At 44.4% G+C, this 26,959-nt stretch overlaps 1 protein-coding gene across 1 annotated transcript in view; it reads right to left on the reverse strand.

Annotated features, from left to right (window-relative positions):
• Positions 1–929: 929 nt before the first annotated feature.
• DDN (dendrin) overlaps positions 930–26,959 on the reverse strand; it is a 102,888-nt gene continuing 76,858 nt past the window's right edge. Inside the window, exon 5 of the mRNA XM_085600408.1 lies at positions 930–2,048. The gene's annotated coding sequence lies outside the window, so the exon portion shown is untranslated. The remainder of the gene's footprint in view (positions 2,049–26,959) is intronic.

Here is a 26,959-nt window from a genome sequence, read left to right on the forward strand (position 1 = left end):
TCAGGGCACATTGCATGGATGGGAGTGTGAATTCTGACGCCTTATGCAGGAGGTTGAGAGTAAGTATTCGGTATGCAAGGAGGTTGTAATATTCAAGCAGTGACATTTCAAGGGATGGGCAAAGTGGGCAGCTGCCCAGGGCTCCCACGTCCCAATGGGCCCCCTGGTAAATGTTGAGAGTAATGCTATGATTTTCTCTGTTGATTCAAGAATACCAGCTGAGATGTGGGAGTTATTAATGTCTAAGAACATCCATCAATTTAAGCTACATCTTCAAGATGTGCATATGTTTTATTTTAATATTGTATGTATTATTCCACTAAACATCCACCAAGTTACATGGGCTGAGTTTTTTTCTACATTAGGTAAAATAGGCTGATTAAACACAAATTCTACATAAAATATTGCTGTTGTAAGACAGAAATATAGATCCACAAGCAAAAAGACATAGCTTCATCCAACTTTTCACAAGTTTTCTTTTGGACCTATTTGGCTGGAAGACACAGGGGAGCCTGGGTTTGGCAGTTTTTGTGTGCCCCCCAGTTCTGAAAGTTTAACATTTTATTTGACATAAAGACAGCTTCAATTAGATGAAAATGCATATTAAATTCAAAGTTGCTTCAGAAATGGGGCACCGAAATATGGCCTGCCCGGGGGCCACAAAAATCCTTAAAATGCCACTGATATTCAGTTTTTAAGGGTGCAGTGTTACCAATCTTGACAAATGTTAGCAGCCCTACAAATTCTACATTGCTTGACTTACCACAGATTTCTCGGAGAATTATACCCCCGATAACAACCAAGCAATTTGCAAAAGGCTGCAGTCTACAAATGCGTGCCACTTATTTTGGGATACCGGACCAATTGTTGATGCCAGTCCGAGCCTGGTGGTAGTTGCCGATAAAGAGTCATTTGTACAGGAGGTGTGTAAAATGTAACTTTATTTTCTTTATTGACATTTATGAAAAAGTAAAGTTTGAAAAGTGCACAGACATAACTAAGAAAAATAACAGAACCTTAGAAGCCAGTGAAAAACAAAGCAGACAGTGTATAAATCAATGTAATGTTAGATGAGACACCATTTTTTTTGTTCCTTAATATTGTAACTTCTTCCTGATTCATCAGCCTAAAAATACCTTCCACTTTACCCATTCAGCAAACAAACAGACCACTCTTCGTCCCATCTAAGAAAAGACTTCGTATTCCAAGCAGAGAGAGTAGTTTAGAAAATGGAGGAAAACATTGCACGCTATTCACGAATAAGTCAGATGCAAAGAGTTTTTGCTTACAATCTTTCAGAAGTAAAATAGTTAATACCAATGAATGTATTTGATTTATGAAAAGGTGCAATGTCCCCAATAAATACATATGTATCTAAATAACTGCTTGTGTAAAATGCTGACCAGCAAAGGAAGTTGTAATCAAATCTGAAAATGTATGCAGATGCAAATTATAAAATGAAACATTAACCCAAGTTCCCAAGATTTGACACCCGTACTTGACATAGTTTGTTGGAGAAACTAAGATGTAAAAAGTGTTGCCTTCAATATTCTCTACATGTTTTCTAGATGGATTGTTTTATTTGTAAGGTCTTTAACCACGATCCCAAAATGAATTTGATCTGAAACAAGTGGTGGAAGAAGTCTGAAAACAAAGCGTATTTGAAGCAAAACGATTTATGTTAAAAGGCTATTCAAGCGGAACGATTTTTTTTATTACAAATACGGTTTTCTCCATTGGCCCCAGTACTTGCAGTCATTTGAGAGTCATGTAAGAGTGATTAACAGAGACGTTTGCATGGGGCCACCAATTGTAGAAGGGAGGACTCAATGCACCCACCAATCGTAAAGAGTGCAGGGGAGAATCTTCACCACTAGGAAGCGACGTCATACCACTCAGCCATCAAACAACACTTTGCTGCGTTTTCCACCAATAGGGGAGTCATGCGTGGACGTCCAACCACTGGCACCTGCTGGTCAGTTTTCTTATTTGAAGATTTATGCACACTTGCCAGCAAAATAGGCCTTGACAGGATGTTTTGGATTACACTAGGAAACAAAGAGATAATTGGGTATTACTTTGGAGCTACCAGTCTATTGCTCACTAATTTACAAGAGTGATATGCACCAGCTTGGGATTTATCCACATTGCATGCCGTTCTCGGATTATCACCAGCCACTCACCAATATATCGGCAATGCAGAAAAATCTCTCATCGTTGTCTGGGAGTTGTGATGGTCCTCCATCAGAGTTAGGAAGCCCAACCAATCACCTATCTTTGGTGGTGAGAAAAGTTAACTAAACTGCAATAGCAGGAAGGTTTGAAAATCACACTCTCGTCTTATAAGATGGGCGACCCTTCACCAGAGTTTAACCAATTCATTACATTAGCAGAGAACCTGATCAATGTCTCTGTATCAATAACTGAGCCAATCCACTATCACTGGCCACTATCAATGGCAGGGGTCTTAGTTGGCTAACCCAGTGTCATTAGCAGAGAGATTTGATAGTCCCTTATTATTGGCAGACAGCCTGGCCATGCTTCGATAATTAGCAAAGTGCCTGACTAATACTTACCACTAGCAAGGGGCCTGGCCGAATATTTACCATTGGTCGGGAGACTGGTCAAATGCCTATCATTAGCAAAGAGCATGGTCAATACCCTATCGTTAGCAAGGAGCTTGACCTCATAAATGGCAAGGTGCCCGAGTAATTCTTCTCATTGGGGCGGGAGGGGTGGGCTTATTCTTAATGTCTACAATGTGCCTATTGGTCTGTCAGGACAAGCCAGCTAGTAATAGCAGAAATAACAAGTAGATTTAGGAGGACCAATCAATGGGAACAATGTTTAGAACAGGGGTTTCCAACCTTTTTAGTAGTAAGAGCTACTGATGTTCAGTGAAAGCCATTCCGAGCTACTAATATTATTAGTGGTATAATAGTGACCATATCAGACGATATTACATTAGTGGTCTCCATATGCAAGATGGCTAGCAGTGATCACATCAGTGCATCAGGCAGGGTTGCCGGCAGTAATGTTAATAAGCCTTTATTAATTTGGAATGCCTCTACATGGGTAATACATAACAGCCGTAGCTGCAATGCACCTTGCACCAAGCTATTAATATTACTATTGCGTCTGTCTCCCCAGTGACACCTGATTTTTCACTCAAACATCAGCTTTAAATACATTTTGGAAATAATGAGGTTTCAAAATACACACATTTTTGTCTTGAATACATACTTTTAAATTTGTCAGCATAGACTAATTCAACCAACCGAAAGTGTCTAATTTAGTAGGTTGGGCTGCACACAGGAGAGCTACTGACAGGTAGGTGGATAGCTACCAGTAGCTTACGAGCTATTCGTTGGAGAAGACTAGTGTAGAAAAAAGAAGTAACCGGTACTACCAGGCGCTGGAAGCGAAATTAGCTCCATACAGAGCATGGCACAGATCTCTCTCTTTATAGGATACGACGTGGATTGGTGCAACATGTCGTATGCTAACAGGACTTTGCTGAGGATCTGTATAATGGATGTGTGTAGAGTGATGTGTCCTTCAAGCATTATCCCAACCTTTTCACGCCTACAACAAAGTGCCTTCATTTGGTGTTTGGCAAGTCTAAACCTGGGTAAAATATCCTCCATACCAGAGTCTGAAGACACCAACCATGTTGTGGATGGCTTGATGTAACTGATGTTCCCTTAAAAAGAGGTAATGTCGACCCTGCGGTTCTCAGCCTAATCTAGCGTAACCAAATTAATGTTTCTAATATGAAACCACTTGTAGGAAGAAAATGTCAATAGACATAAAAAGCTCTACAGGAGAAAAAAATAAAATAATGGGAACAACTGACCGAAAGGTAGATTTATTCCAGGAAAGTGTGAGCTAGAGAAAAACCTCACATAGAAATGCTGGATACGCAAGGAGAACATAAAAAGGGACAAAAATCAGAACAACATAAATCACAGTTAAGAGCAATGCACCATGCCACTTGCCCATAAATACTACCTTCGAGAAAGAGGTGGATAAAATCAACATGATGGATTGGGAAAACGATGGTGAAAACTATTGTGACTGCCATCTGAGACTGGTGTTATTTAGTTTTAGGGACTCGTTTAACACCTTTTATTGGCCACCCTCTATGCCTAAGTTCCCGCACATGTCACCATGGGCTCCAGTTCTTTGAAATGACCTCTGAGACACCTCTTCCGGAAGAATGAGTTACTTGCATACAGTAACACTCTATCTGGTATAGAATCTATCTAGTCACAGATTTCTTACCTTAGAATATTCCTCAGGTGTCAGACTGGATCTGGAAATATTCGAGCAGTACCTCTGTGTGCCCCGGTAGGTGGTGTTGATCGGCTCTAGTCAGTGTGCACACAGGCAGTGCAGTGCACAGTGCCTATATAGGTGACACCCCAGTGTACTGACAAAAGATTCTTTTCTGGACATTTCTGCACCAGAAGGACAGAGCCACAACAGAATGTGGATGGTCCAGTATGCAGACAGACACTAAGGACGTATAGAGAGCATTTATTAGTTGGATAAAATCTGCTCACAGAGCGGAGAGAATGGAAGGGTCACTAAGGAATTTGTGACTAGATACAGTCTCTACTAGATAAAGTGTTCCCAAAGATAAGTAACTTGTTCATTTGATAGAGACTTCTAGGCACAGATTCCTTACCTTAGAATAGGTTCCCAAGCAATACCTCACCGGAGGTGGGCCTGCGAACAAATTCAGACCAGGAAGTCCTGGAGGACTGAATGAACCTGGCTGTCCAGGCAGTAATGCTTGGTGAAGGTTTGTAGAGAAGCTGACGTTCCAGCCTGACAAATGTCCAGGACATGGACTCCACGAGCTAACGCAGTGACCACAGCCTTGTCTCTATTGCAGTAGTCTCACAAATCCTCAGGGAGTTGCTTTCGGCCCAGTGTATAGCAGATCTTAATGTAGAGTGCAATCCATCAATAGACAGGCCATTAGATGGTCCATTTCTGCACAGCTTTCTCTTTCTTTGCTCTGGTGAACACAATGAAGAGTTGATTGTCCACCCGGAATGATAACAGTCTTTTCGGGCCCAGGTGATGGAGTCTCGCCTCCTCTTTGGAAGGGTGAGGCCCAGAGAAGGTCGGCAATGTGATGGTCTGGCCGACATGGAAGGGTGTCACCACTTTTGGCAGGAAAAAGGCAAGGTTGCTCAGAACCAATTTGTCTGGAAAAATATAGTCTATGGAGGGAGCATGGAGTTTGCCTGCCTTCCTGGCTAATGTGATGGCCACTAGAATGGCAGTATTAATGGTAAAGGGGCAGTCGTACATAGGCTTGAAGGGTGAGCACATCATGAATGTTAAAACTAAATTCAAGTCCCATTGGAGTAGGATGAATGGTTTTGGAGGAAACATGTGTTGGAGTCCTTTTAGAAAATGAGTCACAACAGATTACAGAAACAGGGTGGTCTGGTCCGGCATCAGCAAGAAAGCCGATATGGCAGACAGATACCTTTTAACTGTGCCCAAAGCAAAACCTTGCCAGGCTACTAATAGAACAAATAACCCCTCAGACAAAGGGGCAGAAATGGGATCAACAGTTTTGGTAGCACACCAAGACACAAATTTGTTCCAACTGCAGCAGTATACTGTCTGTGTTAAGGGACGCCTGGCTGCCAGAATAACATCACAGACTTCAGAAGGGAGATCAAAGACTGTCAGTTGCCGCCACTCGATATCCATACATGAAGGAGGAGCATGTGCAGGTTCGGGTGCTGGACCCTGTCCGGTTCCTGTTGAAAGGAGAGCCTCCCGAAAAGGCAGCCTGTTTGGAGGACCGATGCTCATGAGTTCGGTAAACCATATCTCCGTGTCCAATCCGGAACCACAAGAATGACTTGGGCCCTGTCGTTCCTGATCTTCTTGAGAACTCTGGGCAGGAGTGATATCTGTGGAAAGGCATATAGAAGTCAGAATTCCACTCAAGAAAAACCTGTCTCCAGCGCGAGAGCCACCCTGGAAACTCCAGGGCACAGAAGTGCTGACAATGCGCATTCTTGGTGGTGGCAAATAGATCTAATGTAGAAGAGACCTTGCACAACCTCCAGGTGGAGATGCCATTCGTGATCTGTGAAGCATCGGCAGCTGAGTTCATCTGCCCTGACGTTCAGAGATCCTGTGTTGTGCAACGAGGAAAATCTCCGGAGGTCCATGGCATGTCCAGAGACACAGGGCCTCTTAACTCAATTGGGTTAGCTCAGTTCCTGATTCAGAGACATTGATCAGGTTCTCTGCTAATATAATGAATTGGTTAAACTCTGGTGAAGGGTCGCCCATGTTGTAAGACGTGAGTGTTATTTTCAAAGCTTCCTGCCATTGCTTTTTAGTTGACCTTTCTCCCTGCCTAAGGTAGGTGATTGGTTGGGCTTCCTAACTCTAACAGAGGACCATCACAACCTCCAGACAACGATGACTCAAGGTCCACGACTCCACCCTGCCCTGTTTGTTGCAATACCAAATAGCAGTGGTGTTGTCCGAGAACACCTGAACCAGCCTTCCCTTGATGGAAGGAAGAAAGGCTTTCAATGGCAGGTGAACCGCTCTCAAATCCAACAGGTTTATGTAGTTACAAGGCTCTGCCGGAGACCAGAGTACTCTCCACCTCTCCCAGATGGCTTCCCCAGGCCAGAAGTGATGCTTCTATCACCACAGTCTACTCCCAGTGGGGAAGGGAGAGGGATCTGCCGCTAACCCGATCCTGGATTGTCAGCCACCACTACAGACCTTTTGCAGTTCCTTCTGATATCTGGATCAGATCGGACAGATACCCCTGATGCTGTACCCACTAGGACCTCAGGTCCCACTACCGAGCCCGCAAATACCAGCGGGTATGTGTCTACAGCTTGAAGCCAAGCAGCCTCAAAGTCAGTCTCATCGAAATCCAGGATAGAGGTTGAAACATTGGAATCTTAGCAGGAATAACCGGGACTAGCCGTTATGGAGGACAGGGCTGAAACTGCACTGTTTCCAGAATGGTTCAGAGGAAACGGAGCACGTGAGAGGGATCAGGTGTGACTTTGGTACATTGATAGTAAACCCCAGGTCCGCCTTAGTCTGGGGGTGGGAGACAGCTGCCTGGGGGGAGCCATCTTCAGCAGACAGTTGTAGAGATATAGGAAAACTGGAACACCCAACCTCCGCAGATGGGATGCAACCACTACCATCATCTTGGTGCACGCCCAAGGAGCGCTGGTAAAGCCAATCGGGGCCACAGCTACTGAAAGTGCTCTTGTCCCACCTTGTAACGCCTATGGGCAGACAAAACAGGGATGTGAAAATAGGCAATAGACGTCCTTCAAGCCCAACGCTACCGTCCAGGGCAGACAGGCCCTAAGCCAACATGAGCATCTTGAATGTCTCCTTCTTCAGGAAGAAGTTAAGAGGGTGCAGGTCTAAAATAGGGCAGAGGTCGCGTTCCTTCTTGGGCACTAGAAAGTAGCAGTAACGGCAACCATGACCTACTTCTGATGTCGGCACCCTCTCAATGTTTCCTTTGGCCAAAAGAGCCTATACTTCCTGATGGAGCAGGGAGAAATCGTCCTCCGACAGCCATTCTGAAGATGGTGGCATGGATGGCGAGGTTTCTATAAACGGAAGGCTGTAACCCCGCTGAACTATTTGGAGCACCCATTTGTCTGATGTTATGGACTGCCAGAAGGGCAGGGAGTGCCATATCCTGCCGCCGACCAGTAGCCCGTTGTCGTGGAAGGGCAATCTAAAGGGGTTTGGAGGCTGCGGCTGACTCGTGGGAGCGGGGCCTAGATTTGTGGCGTCATTTCCACGCCTCTTCCAAAGATCTAGACTAGCACAGCAAAGGTGAAGAGCACATTGACTTCTTGGATTATTTTGGGGAATTATCTGACGATGGAGTGTGATGATGAGTGTCGGGAATGGCTCAGCGCACGGACCCAGGACCTTCCATGTGACTGGGACCTGGAACATCAGAGTTGACTGGCGTAAGGTGACCAGGAGCTTCAGGGACTGCTTCTGGAGTGCCTTGGGTTCATGGCATGACAGTCTTCACAGGCCTTAAAGTTGTGGCCCACATCCAAGCACGAGTGGCAAACCAGGTGGGGATCTGTCACAGACATCTGTCTTTGACAGGAACTACAGCACTCCAACCTCAGAGGCTTTTAGGGGACATCCATAAGCACATTGGGGAACAAGCTGAAAAATGTTTGACAAAACGTTGAAAAAATCGTCCCCAAAGTGGACTGAGGTAGCGTGGAAAGAATAGAACTGATGTCAGCGCACCGTGATATTGCCTAAATAGGTGCCGCACATGTCACTTCCAGTGCAGACACCGTTGATGCGGAGCCGATCAATGCCACCTACCAGTGAGCAGAAGTACTGCCTGAAAATTTCCAGTTTAGGTCTGACATCTGGGGAATATTCGAGGGTAAGGAATCTGTGGCTAGAAGTCTTGATTAGATATGCCTAATACGGGATGTTTTGTCAATCACCTTGGCACTAGCACTGACTGGCATCAGCACAGAGGAGAATCTGCCATAGATTGTGAAGGGAAAGTTGGGCAGACTACTTGAGCATTGATGGCACCCAAGAGGTAAGAGCTGCTGGCATGCATAGAAAGCCGGGTGAGAACAGTAATCATGAAGTGCCCGGTGACTAACAATAACATAGTACCATTGGACAGCAGGTTTCCACAGAAAGAAATGTGAAAAGGTACAGAATGGGCATAGGACAAGCACATAGCTCCCAAGATCAACTGCATGTAGGTTATAATTTTCAGTAAAACAATTAACTGATGCGGACTACTTACATTAGGTGAATCACAAATGATCACCCTCCAAGAGCCCAGAAACTGTAAATGTACCGCAACTTGAAAATACCTTTATTTTAATTTTGTTTAAATGGGCTTGTGATCCAGACCCTATGATCCAGCCCCATGTTCACTGGATACTATCAGCATGGCACCTACAAGATGTGAGGCAGCGGTTCAGCTGATTGCTTGGGGCTGTCATTTTACCCCATTATCACTCTTTCAAAAAACTTTCCTGAAACCGCTCCAGCTAGACCAATTGAATATATGTATTTCAATTTATAACATGGAGTTGGGATCCAGTTATGTGACCAAAGCGACGCTGGCCGGATACTTTCAACATGATATTTACCAGATGTGCTTGATGAGTGGACCCCCTCAGCCCTCCATCAGCCCTTCTCCCTCATTTGTTGCACTTTTAAATAGCTGCTTGAAACACCTCTAGTTGGTTTCATAGGAGCCAGGTTCATCAAATTATTTGTGGGACCCAAGTCATATTAGCAGTTCCATGGGGTAGGTGGGACGACAAGCCTGTCCCGCAGGATTCTCTAACTAAAATGCATGATGATTTATGGAAAAGACCTCAGAATGAAGGAACTCAACCTAACTCAATACCAATAAATAAGCAACTTATTTATCATTTTGTGCAGCACCAACCACAATATACATTGCATAAGTTGATCTATAAACCATAGGTAGGGATCTAAGACGTTTATGATCATGTTTTGTTTTTATAGGTGTCCTAAAGACGCCTTCTGACTGTTTGAACACTATAAAAATAAACTAGATATTATCCTTAATGGAAATGTGAAAAGAACATTTAAGTTATCTTACTACTGTAAATCACATGTATTTTTCCACAGTGGTTAAACTTAGAAATAATCCAAATCGCCATTTTTAAACAAGAGGTTGTAGGAAGCTGGCTCTGTATATACAATACCAAAGTGAGGTATATTGTGCACAGAGTCCAGTGGAACCCATAAGGTAGGCAGAAGTAAAGTAGATAGCACCTGACTCTCTATTTGTGGTAGTGTGTTCGAGCAGTAAGGCAGTATCAGTGGACAGTGTTAAGCATTTGTTGTACGCACTTAGTCAGCAAATGAATTCACACACTCAAAGACTGAACTTCAGACCAATTGTTTTTGTATAAAAATATTCTTTTAGTTATTTTATTTCCTAGAATCAAGCAGGCCTGGCAGAGTTAAGTGATAAATACTTAGCACTAAATATACAGTTGTAATACAGTTTGGATTGTAATTGTAAATGCACTTTGTTTTGACTTACAGTATTGTTTCTGAGAAATGCAATGCTTTGTAAATACAGTATATATACTTTGTATAGGATTTCCAGTAAAATTACAGGTATGTTACTTTTGAGATTACTTTTCTTACACAGTGTAGTATACCTGGATACTACACTGGGACATTTCCTGTAAACAGGTAAGTAAAATCGTTTTTGTTAGTTAGTGCAATTTTAAAGAATTTCTTTAGGTTTTCAAACTCAACACTTAAAAGACTTTTCCAAGAAAAACAGTCAATGTATGTTATCCTAAGGAGGAAAACAGTATTATCCGTTTTAGGGTAAGTAGTGGGAGTTGAGGTTCAGGGGGTAGACTCAGGGGTCCCCCAGGGTCAGGTTACACCCTCAGCGGCAGTAGGGCGGCAGGGTGCAGAGGGATGAGGCCCAATGTTATCCAATGGGGGATAGGGGGCCTCCGGTTGGTGGCTGCTGACGAGCAGGCCACTTGGTTGTGGCAGCAAAGCTCCTGGGTTTCAGCTCAGATCAAATGGGGAAACAAAGTAGAACCAAAGGTGCACCCTCAGTGGCACTAGGGCGGCCGGGTGCAGGGTGCTGTTTCGACGTCGGGCGCCCTGTTGTTTGCAATGGGGAACCTCCGGTTTGCAAAGGCACTGCGGGCTCGGGGACGAAGGTCTTCTGGGTGCGACCACCACTTCGAGAGGTAAGTTGGGATGTTGAGGGTTGGTTAGGCGCCGTCAGTTGGGCCACCCAAGGCCGTCGGACGTCGGGGCAGGATTTTTTTGGGGGGTCAGATCTTCTTACCAGCTCCTGGTCGCGGTATGGGGGACCTTCCGGATTTAGGCTGTAGGCGTCGGCTGGGGGGTTGAGCCAGGTCAGGGGTTGCCAGATCTCGGTTCAGGATTGCCGGAGAGACATTCTCGTAGTGTTTGCCCACTCAAGCCCGGACCATGGACAGTGGGTGCAGAGTGGTGCAGATTCGCGGTGTCCGGACGGAGCCAGAGGTTGGCGATGAACAAATCCGGTGTACACGGGAGATACAGTCTTTGTGGTTGAAGGTAGGCAGGTCCTCCGGGGTTTTTGAGCTTGCTGGCTGCAGGACACACCGGGATTTTGCAGGAGCAGGTTCCAGGTGGGACAGGCCAGTAGCGCTGGGTCCAAGTCAGTAGGCGTCTTCCTCTTGTTAGCTTCAGCACGGCTGTTCGGTCCTTCTTCTTCTTTTCTTGTAGTTTCTTCTGGTCTGAGGAAGCATGGTTTAGTGGTGCCCCAAAATACTAGCTTTAGGAGTGTTACAGGTAGGTAAAAAGGTTTGTGATGTTGGGACAACTGAGACAACTTGAAATCACCAAGAGTTTGCGGTGGAGACTGACATTTGCAGTCGCTAAGGTGGAACGCAACCATTTGGTGTGGGTACCTTTACGTGGGATAGTTGCAGGTACGCGGGACAGCAGCAACCACCCGATTTGGTGTGAAAAAAAAAAATCGAGGTGAAGACTGGCTCCCCGACAGCCCTGATGAAGTTGCCTGGATAGTGTTGGCAACGAAACATGTTGGCCTTCTGTGAGTGAAAGTGGCCATATACATGCCTGTTTTATAATTCGAGGACACTCACAACGACTAATAAAAATACATTTTGTATGTGAGTGGTACCCCATTTTTATCTGTGAGGACGTTTTGTTCTCTGTGCACGGTTGGGGACAACTGAGCACTGAGTGAGTTACGCAGTCTCGGTGTTGTTCACTACACATATTGTTTATGTTGTATGTTGTTTGTTTTCTCACCTCTGAGGATCAATTGTACACACCTTTTTTTCTGTTTTTGAGGCCACGAAAGCAACCAATGATGATATCGTGGGCATACTGGCGAGTACCATGCAGCAGCTCCTTGGTTGTGCGTACGTGAGGTTCTTTCTGGTCTTTTCCCACATTTTTCAATATTTGGAATTGTGGTATATACACGTTTGTGACAGCGGTCACAACGGTGTTACACAGTGTGGTTATTGACATTTCTTTTTAAATTGAGCAGCACAACTAACCAGTCCACAGATATTTGAGCTGGACTGGTTTGGGAATTTAAGTAATTATTTCCTATAGTTCTAAAAATATAGAATTGTTTGCTCCAGGGTGGTCAGACTTTTTGTTGTGTATAACTGTCAGAGTGGGGGGCGGTCTGACCTTTGAATCCCCCTGGTGCTCCTATTGTGGATGTGAGGTAAAAAGGTTGGGACAGATGGGTGCCTTCCCTGGGGTGTGTACACCCCCTATTATGCCACCCTCCAGTGGGAGGGGGGCATAAGCCTTTCCCTGGTTGGCTGAGTCCCCCCCATCTGCAAGATGGCGGGGACTGAGAGTTGTGCTTCACCTCGCCTCCCCCACCTGAGGGGTGGAGTTGTTAGAGCTGGGCACACCTCTCTCCCGCACTTGTTTTTCCCGCCGGTTCTCCTGGTCAGAACCAATGGGGACCAGTTGCTGAAAGCAGCAAGTGGCCTAGGGAAGCTCACAAAGTCAGCAAGCCTTTGAAGCTTCCCCTTCGTGAACCCTGACCATTCTAGGGGAGGAGGCTTGGCACCTTGTACCAGGATGTAAATTGTTTCAGGCACCCAAGAGCAGCAGGATCTCGATCCAGTGGTCCAGAAACAGATCTCGTGGAGGCAGCTGAAAGCAACCACTCAGCCTGGACACTGGTGGTAGGTTGTTTTTCAGGGGGCATCTCTGAAATGCCCTCTGTGTGCATTTTTCATTAAATCCCACACTGGCATCAGTGTGGGTTAATGTGCTGAGATGTTTGATACCAAACGTCTCAGTTTTCAGTGTAGCCATTATGGTCCTGTGGAGTTGGTAATGACAAACTCCCAGCACCATATACTCTTAATGGCAGCACTGCGATTAGAATGTCTAAGAATGGACTTAGACATTGTAGGGGTACAGGGCTCATGCACCTGTACCCTCACCACTGGTATAGTGCACCCAGATAGAGGGGTGACTGATCTATGCCAGAGCAGTGGGTTGTAGGCATGGCACTCAGGGATGGGTGCCATGTCAACTCTTCACTTTGTTCTGCACCAAAACACGCAGCCTGCAAAGGCAGTGTGTGAGTGTAGTGGTACAGGGGCTCTAAGGGTGGCAAAATAAGTGTTACAGCCCTTAGAGGTCTTCCCTGGTCACAGTGCCCTGGGTACCTGTGGTATCATTTACCAGGGGCTGACCTGTGGCCAAAGATGCCAATTGAGTTTTGGTTTCAATGCAGATTTTGGGAAAGAACATAGTCCCTGGGTACTTGATTAGCAGGAGCCCAGGGCACACTCAGTCAAAGCACATCAGCAGTTCAGCAAAATGTGGGGGCTACTATGCAGAAAGAGGGCACTTTCTCACAGAGGTCCACTTGCTTGGTGCACTTAAAGATGGCAGTTTTTCAACATGCAAAGTAAATGATATGCATTGAATGTTATAATGCTTGGGTGCTAAAGGTATGACTAATTAGAGACAGCTTTGAATTGCTGCCTTCTATGTCTCTGACACCCCACCTCAGTTGCCTGTAGAAATTTTGCATAATGAAGAGTAAGGATAAAACATGTGAAAGCACTTTCAAGAAATGCATCATAATGGGCGATTTAAATAAAGAGGGCTAGCCAGGCAAATAAAGGAAGTCTAAAGGTCTAGGTAACCTCTACCAGAGCCCACAGCAAATACTTGCCAAGCTAAAGACAACAAACAAAAGGACATCAGACAACTGAAGCAGTAGAGTCAACCTGCTCCTCCTCACAGAATGAGTCTAACTTGAATGGACTACCTGAGTTAATCAATTTTAAGGTTCAAATCTTTTTATTTGGCAGGAACATACAGTACCATCTGGGTTATCTAGTAAACCACTGCCACAAATGTTTCAAGATCTCACATTGCCTGTAAGTTCCCTGCCTTTTCTATTCTAACTCTCCATTGTATGAGCGCCATCACAAACGTTAAAAAATGTTAGACCCCTTTAAATTGCATATCTGTAGTAACATCTCAGAATAGAGTGAGTAGGAATACTGGGTGTGGAAGGGGTAAGAAGGAACAGTTTGGGAGGGGCATGGGGGAGAAGGAAAGTATATTCTAAAGCAGTTCTCCAAGTCACGGTTAAATCTCCTTATCATAACTCTCCCACAACCAGGTCACCTGATCAGAGAGAATCAGTGGAGTGATTTTAAAAGTCTGGTATCAGCAAGGCAAAAAGTAGCATTAATCAAAGGGATCAGGCATGGGTTTGGAGTCCATTCAAGTAAGATGGTGCCGCCTCAAGACCATTAAAGGTGTAGCTTTTGTATTTGTGCCAGACTTTCAGTCTAGCAGGAGACAACCAGCTGCAGCAATGGCCAGCTTCTGAAATTCTTTACACAGTCTTTGAAGCGGTTATCTCCTCTGCTGTGTCGAGTACTGAAGTCAGGAAATGGGAGGATCCCTCTGCCCTCCTTGTGCAAAGTTGCTTTCATTACAGCTGGCTTCCATAGTATGGAGTTCCCGAGAGCTGCTTTGCGGAAATTAATCATAACGATACCTGCCCCACCGGGGTTGCTATTCCCTTAGCTGACCTGGATGGTAATCGGTATGCGATGTAGAGAATCTCTTCATCACCTTATTCTGGAAGTGATAGATGCTCCTTAAAGAAAGTGTGTATCACTTCCAAAACAGGCTCCTCTGAAGCCGTTTAGGTGGACGCCCAAAACATGAATGCCAGCTTTATTTTCCAGTGCTTCCAGACCTCTGATCTTTACCTCATCCAGGTGACCGCACCAACTTAAAGTGGACACATCTGTCATCACCAGGGAGAATGGCCTGCCACACACGTCAGGTTGCCATCAGACATCCACAACTGAAGGTTCTGAGCTACATTGTCAGGGTGCCGAATCTCGTCCATTAGACACCAGCAATGCTGGTCCGACAGCTGGTGAAGACTCTAATGAATGGCCTGCTTGTGAGAGGGAGCATGGGGCACCAGAAGAATGGCAAAACTCTGGGAAACCAAGCAGTCTCAGAACTGTCAAGGCTGAAGCAGTAACTCTTGCCTGAAATATCTGGATCATAGTCAGAATGTCCTAGACTGTCTATGGGGGCGGGAATGCCCTCATAAAAACCATATCCACAATGGTCTGATAAAGGAGTATACTTTGGATTAAGTATATTAAAATCAGATTGGGGGAGATTGGGCTACCATCACTGTGGAGTGCCCCAAGAGAGGCTAGATCAAGTTTCTACAAATAATATCAAATTAGCATACTGGCAGCATCGAGAGTCTTTATTACACTCAAATGTGCAGCACGGCTCCCTGACTGATGCCTTCCTCTGACTTAAAGGCTCATTCGTCAGAGAAGATTTCATGGATGAGATCAAACCCCCCAAGCTTGGTGCCTATCCCTACTATTTCGCTTTGGGACTCTGCCCTCCATTCATTTAACACCAAATGGGTTCAATTGCCTCTGGGGGATGAGCAGCTGTGCCCAGGGTGTGGGTCCTCTAAGGAGTCTCTAGAACATGTAATGCTGTTCTGTCCAGCATACCTCACTAGTAGGCATTGTTGGATCCTACCTATCTGCAGAAGGTTGGAGATTACAGAATATAAGTCTGCCCGAAGGATATTAAAAACGGACTGTAGTAAACCTTTGATTTTCGCACTCTGCCGTGACTTGTTGGCGTATTGTATTGTATATGTTATTTCTAAAGCACAGCTATCACTCCGCGGGAGTATCTTGGTGCTATGCGGAAATAGACGAGAGGTACGGGATGGTGCTGCTGTCTTGGAATTACTGAAGGGTTAGATAAGAAAGAAGCATAGAGAGTCCGGAGCGCCAAAAATCCAGGTTTTCAGAGATTTCCCGATACAGGCTTCAGATTGGATAAGACGAAGATAACTGGGGAGTATATTCCAAGCTTTTACTCCAAGAACAGTTAATGATCTACCCCCCTTAGTTTTATATCTAAACAGTGTGGGTTTTAAAAGGTTAGCTGAGGAAGACCTAAGAGGGCGTGTGGTGACATAGGGTGTGAATCTAGATCTTAGATATGCGGGTCCTGAGGCCTTGAAAGCTCTGAAAGTGATGCCGAGTAATTTAAATAGCATTTTTGTGAATGGGTAGCTAATGCAGCGTTTTTAAAGCTGCGGAAGCTGAGGAGCGACGTGGCAGTTTAAGCACCAGGCACGCTGCTGCATGTTGAACGGTCTGAAGCTTTTTAAAGATGGCTTTGTTGGCACCCGCGTAAAGGCTATTGCAGTAATCTAATCTGGAGGTTATTAGGGCTGCTGTAACAGTTTTCCTAGCTGTAGCTGGGAGAAGGTCCAAAACCTTTTTCAAGGATTTAATCAGCTGAAAACACTTACCTGCCACTGATAGTGCTTGTGGACGGAAGATTAGAGATGAGTCGAATTTTACCCCAAGATTGTTTACTACCTCCACTGTGTTGGGTGGAGGGAGGTATTAGGCGGCCACCAGTGACTGGGGGTGAAAGTATTGGCTTTGCCTAGATTTCTGTCTTTTCCGAATTACACTTCAAGTGGTTCTGCTTCCTCCAATATATGACCTCCGTGAGACAACGTTGGAAGTTTTCTTCAGCATTGACCGAGTGTTTGTCTAATGCTAGAATCAGCTGAGTATCGTCAGCATATGACGTAGTTTCGATAATAAATTAATATATCTGTTCTATGAGGGGGGGCATGTAGATGTTGAACAGCACTGGGCTTTATATAGAGCCCTGCGGAACACCTGTACTCGGGGGTTTCATGGCTGACTGATAGCAACAAAGCGCGGTTACTTTGTGACGGTCAGTCAAGAATGATTTGAGCCCGGCAAGAATCAAATGGGAAATGCTGCACGCTTTGAGGCGATGTAACAAGATCTCATTGGAGATGGTATAAAACGCAGCTGCCAAATCAAATAGAATCAGTACTGCATTTGTTCCTTCATCCAGGCCAAATTTAAGGCTCTCCTTGGTATGTATAAGTGCCGATTCTGTGGCGTGTAATGGCCTAAAACCTGATTGAGTCGGAAATAGCGTGTTAGTGGTTTCCAAGAAAGTCATAAGTTGACTGTTGACAATTTTTTCAGTGATTTTACTGAGGCACGGTAGTAGGGAGATAGGCCAGAGGTTGGAGAGAGTGGTGGGGTCAGATAGTTGCTTTTTCTGGAGGGACTTAACTGCAGCGATATTCCAGTCAGGGTGTACTTCTGCTAGTGAAAGTGGTGAATTAATTATACTGTTGATGAATGGGTTCACTGTGTCAATGATGGGTTGGAGGATCTTCAGGGGCAGGGATCAAAGGGGGAGCCTGATTTGCAGGAGAGGGTAGCTTGGCGAGATTGTTCCATGTCAATCATTTGAAATGAGTGTAAATAGTGCACTTTGTTCTGTAATTCAGATGATAATTTTGTGTTGTGGGATGGTATCTCGTTGAAATCAGTGTGAATGTTTTGAATTTTCTGTGAAAAAAAATCAGCTATTTGATTTCAGAGAGTCTGTGAGGGTGGAATCTCTTGTTCAAGATATTTAGGATGCGTGAAAGATTTCACTATCTTAAAAATAGTTTTCTGATTAGAGTCAGCTGAGGCGAGTACTTTGGAGTAATATACTTTCTTTTCTAGTGTAGTTTGACGATGATAGGCTTATTTGAACTGGGAGAGATCTTCTGATTTATTGTTTCTACGCCATCGGCATTCGAGCTGCCCACATTGAAGATGTAGGTCTATCAATTTTTGAGTGAACCATGGAGATGAGATTTTAGTGCTGGGTTTTTTCCTTTTTAAATTGACTGGTGGGCCAGAGCATTGCAGAGTAGGGACATCCAGAAGGTGTAATGTTGTGAATCCTTCGGTGGATCCTCTGTTAAATTGGGTCTAAGGTCTAGTGGATAAGAAGGGCCAAACTTGGGGCCATACATGGCTAAATATCTGGTGCAATTTTACTAATGAGCTGCATGTACAAAAAGTGAATTTTAATGTTCTATTTATTCTGACTTCTTATTCTCTGTCCACAAGACAGTTAATATTGTTTTTAGCCACATCTACTTCTGGACCATTTATTTATTGCATTATGATTGCCAATGTTTTACAATGCTTATGTTTGTGTTTTTATGGCCTTGAGCCGAAATAAAGCTTGTACGAACGATAAAGGGAAGCCTCTGAGAAAGTTGAAGATGGGACTCAGGCTCAATGATGCAAAATCCCAGAGTAGACGGTAATGGCAGACTTATCTGAAGAAGGTCCGACTCCGAGATGACCTGAATCAAATCTGCCTTTGAGGCCATGCCACCCAGATACAGGATTATTTAGTTACTCCACCACTGAAATGACTCTCATAAAGACCTGAGGAGCTACAATGTCAGGCCAAAGCTTAGGATGGTGAATTGGAAGTGATCTACCACCATTACAAACCGGGGAACCATTTTGTGGGCCTATAGGATCAACACTTGAAAGTATGTGTACTGCAGATGCAGGGACACCATCCAGTACTTAGGACCCAAGGCTAACAGAATCCAAGCAAATTACATAATTTTGAACCTCTCCTTGAAGAATAAGTTCAAGACTCTGAGTTTCAAAATTGGTCTCATACCCCCGTCCCACTTGCAGCTCAGGAAGTAAGTGGAATAGCAACCCAGGCCATCTCTTCACCTCGGTATGATTTTCGCCCTTGCCAAGCAACATCACCACCACTTAGGAATAAATACTGGCATAATACACAAAAGCCTGAGCAAAAACTGGAGGAACGCGAGGTGGGACACACTAAAAGGGATGCGCATAACTTTGATGAACAAGTACAAAGACCCATTGCTGGAGGCGAAACTAAAAAAGCTTAGCGACAGCAGCACCGGGGGAGGAAGAGGAATCCTACTATTAGTGACCTGTTGCACTACTACTGTGCCTGGAGCCATGAAACCACCTAACAGGTTGTTAGGGCTGCCATTGATGCTTGGCAAGGCCCCTTAAATAGCTTAAGAACTACCAACACTGCTGGTGGAATTGGCGGTCAAGTGAAAGCAGTTCCATGGACTGAGGCAAAGCGCTTTTATCCCTAAAATGTTCCTGGCCAGAAACTACCTTCTCACCAAACAATCAACCTTCATCGAAAGGCAATTTTGTAAGTGAGTACCAGGTGGTACTCATCTAGGCATGATGTCAAATGACAACACCAGTGACCACATCATGGGCAACACAATTAGTGTTATCTAGCTGGACCTCAAAATATATTTTGCAGCGGCCTAGGCATCCTGTCTGTCGGTTCTTAGGAAGTTCGGAAACCCTCAGACAAAGTAGTCAAAATCCCCCTCACCGTGTACCAGCATGGGTAGCAACTTGAGAAACAAATAACAATTAATTATCTAAGCAGTAGTTTAGCTGCTTAATACCCTCTGGCCCACAGAGTCTATTCTATTTGATTCTATGTCTGGTGGGGCAGTGGGAAAAGAATTTGGTTTGACTTTGCTCACAGATACCTGAACTGTGAGACTCTCAGGTGTAGGATGCTGTGTTAGAAAAGTTGGATCATTTGGAGCAGGTGTGTGCCGTCTAGTGATCGCACAATTCACTGGCCTGGTCAAGAAAGCCTTAGACCAGACCGCCCTAAGGGTTTCCGTCAAGGCTTCATTAAATAGCAGTTACAGGTCTGAAGTTGAGTGCCAGGCTGCAGGATTTTGGTTGGCCTTAGTCTCCTCTGTAGGATGCTGTAAATACAGCACCCATGCAGCCATGCATTTCACTACTGCAAAGGCTGAATTTTCTTTTGGAGGGTCTGCACGGTGTTTTGTTGGTGTTGTGTTTTGTTGATCAAGGTATAACTCAGCATCACGGTAATGTGTGGGTGAGAGAGGAATGGCCCACCTCTTCATCAGTCTTCAACCTACCATGTGCGGACCATGCTCATCACCTTGAAGAGAATCTGAGTTGCAGACAATGAGGGCCTCCATCCTCCTGCAATACCGCCTCCGAAGTAAAGGTCAGAAGGAGAGATTTCCTCAAACTAATCTTGAGCCTTTAAAAAAACAAATTGTATAGCGTGACATGGGGCATGCCTTAGCTGAAACGGATTGAGGGTCTGCCATCGGAGACAGCAGAATCCAGTAGCAGTGCCTCTGAAGCTGGGAGCAGCACCGACACAGGAACAATCGACACGGAATGCAGCACGGGAGCTGAGGCACAGCCTGGCGCAAGGAGGTGGTATGAGGTCAATCAGTGGAGCAGCTTGGTGGAATCCCAGCTGGAGGCCTAAATGGATCTGTGCTGCCTAAAGACACAACAGAAGGATCCGGAACCCTCCTGAAGAGTTGCAAGTACTCCATGAAGCAGCATTTCTGCTACAGAGTAAATAATTCTAGAGTATGTTGCTTAATGGTCTCAAGAAAATCTTATAAAGGAATCCTGGCGTCCAAAGACTCAGATATTAGCATTGCTATCTGTTGATGGCTTGATGCAGCAGGGGTTCCTATGCTTATTTTTGGTGAAGTAGAGGTAAACATGATCCTTTTGAGAATCTACTGTGCACTTCACAGTATAACATGAACAAACCGGTATTTATAAAAAAAAACTAGTAACTTGACAGGGGAGACATGCAATAGGCTTGAAAAAAGCTACCATGTGGCAAGAGAAACTTGAACATACAAATTTAAACAAAAAAAAGCAAAACTGACTGAAAAGGTAGAGTAGCTCTAAAAAGGCAGGCACAAGAAAAAACTGACACAAGAATACTAAATACTAGAAGTTGAAGAAAAAAAGAGGTAAATGGATGAAAGACTTAACAAAAGGAGCATGTACTTTACAATAATAAACAATCAAATATTGCAGTCCATTCTTTTCTTTCTTTTCCGTTTCTTTATTAACCAGAATTTTTTCTCCACAGTTTAAAAGAATTTCTGAAGTCCAAAATCCAACAAAGTAATCATCAATTTGTGAATCCAATCAAACAATTATTGATCCATACAGCCTATTGGTTCAAAACAGCCTACGCGTTTCGTCCTCCTTGGGACATCATCAGGACTCATATATTGTAAAGCTTAAACTTGTCACTAGTTCCTCCTTATACCCGTGATGCAATCTTGCCTTCTTCACCAAATTTTAAAGCGGAATTGTTTGCTTTACAGCGCGCTCCTATCTCCATACCAAAGTCATTGCCTCTTCTCCAATATTTTCCAAATCTATGTCCTGGTAATTCCGCTTCCCGAATCACAACTCGTCAACTGCCGGTCCTGATAAATCTGCTTTTTCAGATAATTGTTTGATTGGATTCACAAATTGATGATTACTTTGTTGGATTTTGGACTTCTGAAATTCTTTTGAACTGTGGAGAAAAATTTCTGGTTAATAAAGAAACGGAAAGAAAGAAAAGAACGGACTGCAATATTTGATTGTTTATTATCGTAAAGTACACGCTCCTTCTGTTATTCTTTAATTTTGGCACGTCAGTGGTCTGGATGGTGGGCCACAGGAAGTTGAGCGTCTAAATTCAGATAAATATCAGTGGACTGTGTAAGAAATATCTCACCAGTGCATACCTAATCGTGACCCTCATCGTTGTTTTGTTATTGGATGAAAGACTTAGCTAATGGGGTGACAAACAGACTTTTAAAGAGGGCACTGACAGCAGTGCAATGCTCAGTGCATCTTTTCTCTTCCCCTTACGTGCTTGAGGAAGAACCCGTGACAATACATAGAGAGGAAATTCACCAATATGAGATGGGGTAATGATGGCAAAAGCTATGGGGATTGCCATCTTGGATTGGGATTGCATTCTTTAAAGTTTCTGATTCCGACTCTTTTTGTGGCTGCTCAGCATAACGCCTACAACCACAATCTAAAATTTCAACAGGCCCCTAGATAGTACACCCTTAAACCTGATACTGTGGACACACCATGATGCATAACGCGACACAGAGATTTAACTAGCTAGAGAATGGGCGGCAGGGAGGTGTGAAAGGCTCCTGAGCAAAGCTGGCATTCAAGAGGCAAGAGTCACTAGTACCTCTGCGGAGCTCTGTGGAAGAGGCCGCTTTAGCACTCCCGGTGGGGCGCATAACATTTGTAGCAAACACTTATGGAAAAATATTCTGCGTATAAAGGCTGTTGACTCACTTTGAGGAATGGGCATGAAAATGAATGAGGCCCTCCCAGGCTTAATTTGGGGATATCTGTCTACGGGTCACATAATCATTCAGGGATTCACCCTCACTTTGCTCTAAAAGCTGCTTGGTTATTTAACCACAACAAGTCTTTAGGCTACTCTAACGTTAGCCCAGCCCAGCCCCCTATACCCCCCACACCCCACGCCAATCGTAAGTTGCGGTGGAAACAGATGTTGGGAAGGGCTATGTAAATCGGGAATACTCTTCTCCCTTCCTTTCTTACAGGAAACTACCCTTGAGATTCAGCTACTCTTAACTCCCAAATACATATATAAGCTCTCGCCCGGCAGACCACCAGGACAGGGGACAGCACATACCCAGACCAGGACTGGAGAGTGTTGCATTTGCAGACGCCTCCGCACCAGCTGCCTGACCTACACCCCCTCCCAAAGCATAACCCCCCACCCCAGAAATTAGCAGCCCCCCTGTGGCGAGCTGCCTGTACAGGACCATCCAGTGAACAGCCAGGGTTTAGTGGGGGCAGTAAACGGGAAATATCTCAAAATGCATGATTGCTAATGAGAAGAGCGAATACTCTCCCATTATAAGAAATGCAACAGTGCCTGGAAGCGCTGGTACTCTCCCTTTTAAATTAAAGAATTGTATGTCCTCATTACCTACTCATTGAAAGCACTTTGTGAGTGTGCGGATCAAGCCATTCTGAAGCCATCAGTCTCTCAGGCGAGACCTAGGTCCCACTGATCTTATCCCTGGGGGGGCTCCTTGGATCATGTCCCATCCAGGAAAAGCACTTCTCAGGTTATGGCCTTTCTGATGGATACATCCTGCAGGAATCTGTGCACCTCCTTCGCGAGAGCCATAAGCGTACTTCCACGCTAATCGACATATTCTAAATAAGTGTGTGTCAAGATCACAGTTGGGTTCAGGCAGGTTTCAGACACTGCCATTTGCCCAGGTGACAGCAAGTAGACTGGAAGCCAAACCGACATTAGTAGACCATTGAACAGTCCTCCTGTTGCTAGGGTATACATAACAATTACACTTCATTATCCATGTGGAACACTGGCATCTGAAAGGGAACCAGGAATGCAGAAACTCGCAATCTCATTGGTAGATCCCCCTACATCAATCTTGGACATAAACCCACTGAAAAAAACAAAATCCAGAACATATACGATTCAAAACTATACTGAACATGGTTTGTAATAAAGACATTTGCTGCCACCCTCAAATGGCAAAATGCCCAGCAATAGCCCATAACTTCTTTATTTGACTGGTCACTGTTGCCACCCTGTAGTATAAGAGCTAGCAAGGATAGCATCGCTGTTTAGCTTGTGGTCAGCACGTACTATCACATAGTAAATAAACTCCTACACTTAGAGACAGAAGAATGATACTCATAACAGCTTGGTGGTAAGGCCAAAGAACCAGACTCGATGTCCTATCTCAGACTAAATACTATGAAAATCAGAACTAAAAAGGGAACTAACCAACCAAGGTCATGGGCTCCGCGGGGACACATGCGTTCTCTGCCTGAAGCAGTGCAGACAGGGAAGGGATGTCTGCTCCTAGTTGGCTCCTAAACATGCTCCCGCCGAGTGTGAGCAGACTTCCATCCATTTCCCTGTCTGAAGTATTGCTCCCGCTCGGAAGGAGCCTGCAAAGAGAGCTCATCCCGCCGGGTGGGGGAACTGCTGGTGCAGAAGCAAACCTGTGTTCCCTGCCTGCAGGAGTGTGGGCAGGGAATTGAAGTTCTCCCTGCCGGTGCACCTGCTGTCAGGGAACTGCAGTGTTCCAGGGGATGGAGTACCCTGGGCACTGCTGCCATGAAGCTCCAGGGCCACTGAATGACTTAGGGAGGGGAGCCCCACACCCACTCCCCAAAGAAAATGCTATGGCCCTGGTAGATGTGGTCCTAAGGCCACTTATGTGGTCTGCATACTCCCAAGCATTATTCTGGGCCCAGGGAAAGGGTCCCTGAGCCCTTGCAAGTCTTAGGGAGGGGGGCTCCATGCTCCTGCCTCCTCACAAAACTTTGGCGCCAGGTGATGGGGTCGCTGAGGACCTTTTGAGGGTTTAAAAAAAGTTTTTTGCCCCAGACGATTAGGTCCTTGGGACCCTACCACGGCTCAAGGAGAGGGACTGAACGCTCCCCTCCCCAAATAAAAAAAAAGTGAATGTAAAATGAGCAGAGTAGCTGCTCATTCCATTTTCACTGTTCCAACTGGAAAGCGTCCCATATTGCCCTGCAAAGGCTTTATTTACAAAATAGTTTTTGATTCTGGTGGTGCCCCTGCAAGGGCAGAGGCGCCACCAAACATTTTTTCTTTAATGTTGTGGAGGGCTGCAAGGAGAGCCCCCTCCCCCCGCGATAAAATAAATTACGTTTCCTGGGTCATTGAATCTATGACCCCAGGAGAATTTAGTATATTTTTAAAGTACTCCAAGCTGTATTTATTGAAACTATTTTATGACTCACTATTGCAATGTGTGATTTTATAAAATATACATTTGATTATAGTTAACGTGTGCGGTGGCTATTGGGCACCCGAGGGGGTCCGGTGCAGGCCCTTGTGACAGGCCAAGCCCTGCGCCTAACCCCCCTCCACGCACAGTGATAGACATCTTACTTTACTTTAAAATACCATAGAAATGCACTGAAAAAGGTTAATGTGACATAGTTAGGAATTTTAATACTATCTTATCTTTATATATTTTTTTAAAAACTTAGAAATTCACTGAAAAAAACAAAGGGACATTATAGTTAGGTGCAAATCGCAGTTACAATATACCATTTTAAATTAACAAAACCAATGTAATTCCCCAGTTATAGTTAGCTCAATTAAATTTGACTTGTGCCCTAAAGTAACTATATCTCGTGCCCTTGCCATGCACTGCTAATTACCTAATTTATTACATCACTTGCTTTATTTTAAAAGCAAGATCGCAACACTCAAAACGTAATCCTGTTTGGTAGACAGTTAAAAAATATGTTTGTCTCCAAAATCTTAGATGAACAGTTAATGGCCTCCAGGAGAAAGAAATATCAAGAGAAGAAAAAAAGTTAGGTTTGATAATAAAAATTATCTGAAATAGGCCTTGTGGCAGGTGGGTGATGTGATGATGACGGAACCGGGGTTGGTAAAAAAAAAAAAAAAGGAGTTTCTAAATTTATGGGTCCATTAATTATACGCAAAGTAAGGAAAAATGTAGTGGTATTAGATTCTGGAAATGTATTGAGTATGTTTAGATTAGCGAAGGTCAGTAATGTTCAAAATGGTATTGAGTTTCAGAAAAATTCTGCAACCTATGCTGTTCTTGGTGATGTGCAGATGTTCAGGGAAGACTAAATCGTAAACCTCAATGGTGTAAGGATTTTGTAATATAAATTTGACAGGCAAGATAACATTCAAATGCGTTTAGTTAACTTGTATTCAATTATATGTAATATGTTTTATGTTATTCATCTGTTCTTTATTTTATTTATTATCATTATTATATTTGTGTTTCTTTGTTGTTATTATTTGCTCAATTATTGGGAAAATAGATGTGCTGTAGTAGTGATCCTTGTTTGACTGTGGTGACATCGCAGAAATCTTGAATTTAAGAGATGTCATCTGGAATGGGGCTGTGGTGAGATTCTGTTGGTATAACCACAAAAGCCCCAGGGAAGACCTGGGGGAGGGAACCAGAGGCACAGGGAACTAGGAGTAGGCAGCCTCCAACATATAATGTTCAGCACAAATGGGGCCGCTCCCGGTCAAGGGACCGAGGTGCTACAGTGTTAGTTTGGGAATGCAGGCATCTCACAAAAAGGGAGACTGCTCTCACACACCACCTGGTGTCATGCTTCATCATTGACCAGTCCTCGCCCTCTAAAAATTTGGTTTGATAGAGAGCGGGCATACACCTGACGACAGGGATGCACTCCTAAACTAATTGGGGGCCCTTAAAGAAAACAGGGAGATTAAAAGGCCATTAAAGAGGTAAAATCAACTTTAATCTAACTGGCATCTATAAGGTAATTGAAATAAGTGATCGGTGTGTTGGGGATTCTATTGTCCCCCCACCATAGTGAATGTGGTCGACATGTTTCTGCCAGTTGGCCCAGAAAGGTCCATGGCATTCATCAGGACCTAAAGGAGCGATTCTTACCAGGTTTAGGTAAGAGGGTTCCACTGTGTGGGGTGATATATATCACGTTCCACAGGTGTGCGGCTTATGACTTCAAGCCCTAAACAAGGGACCAAATTGCCCCATAGGAGGGTGAGGAAGGAAGACCCCTGTGGTCAATCGTGTTTCAAGGTGCGTCTTCCGCGTCTGCACCTAGATGTGTACTCATCACTGTCGTCGAGGAGGGTCCCAGACCGCTTAGAAATTTAAATAATATTAACACAATAATAAAGTGTATATAAATGAAGAAGTTAAACATACAATTGAAAAATTCTAAACGTTCTGCAAACGTGAAGGAATTCAAAACTGCAGGCTAAACATTAGGCTAAAATCTTCAGTGATTTGTGGGAGCAGTGCGAGTGCATCAAACATAATATAGTATGAACGGTAAGTGACTTAACTGAACTTAGAGACGCTGCAACCTTCCTATTGTGATTAAAATTTTGTTTTTTTTATATTTGTGTATCAATTAAATATCTATTTAGTTGTGTGATGAATGCATGTGTTTGTATTTTTGTGTATTGTTTTGCAGTTCAAATCATCGAAAATTCTTAGATCAGGGTGCCAGGCTTCCAGTAATGTCGCAGTGGGAGGTCCCGA

This window comes from Triturus cristatus, chromosome 4_2, assembly GCF_964204655.1.
Source record: "Triturus cristatus chromosome 4_2, aTriCri1.1, whole genome shotgun sequence".
NCBI lineage: Eukaryota > Metazoa > Chordata > Amphibia > Caudata > Salamandridae > Triturus > Triturus cristatus.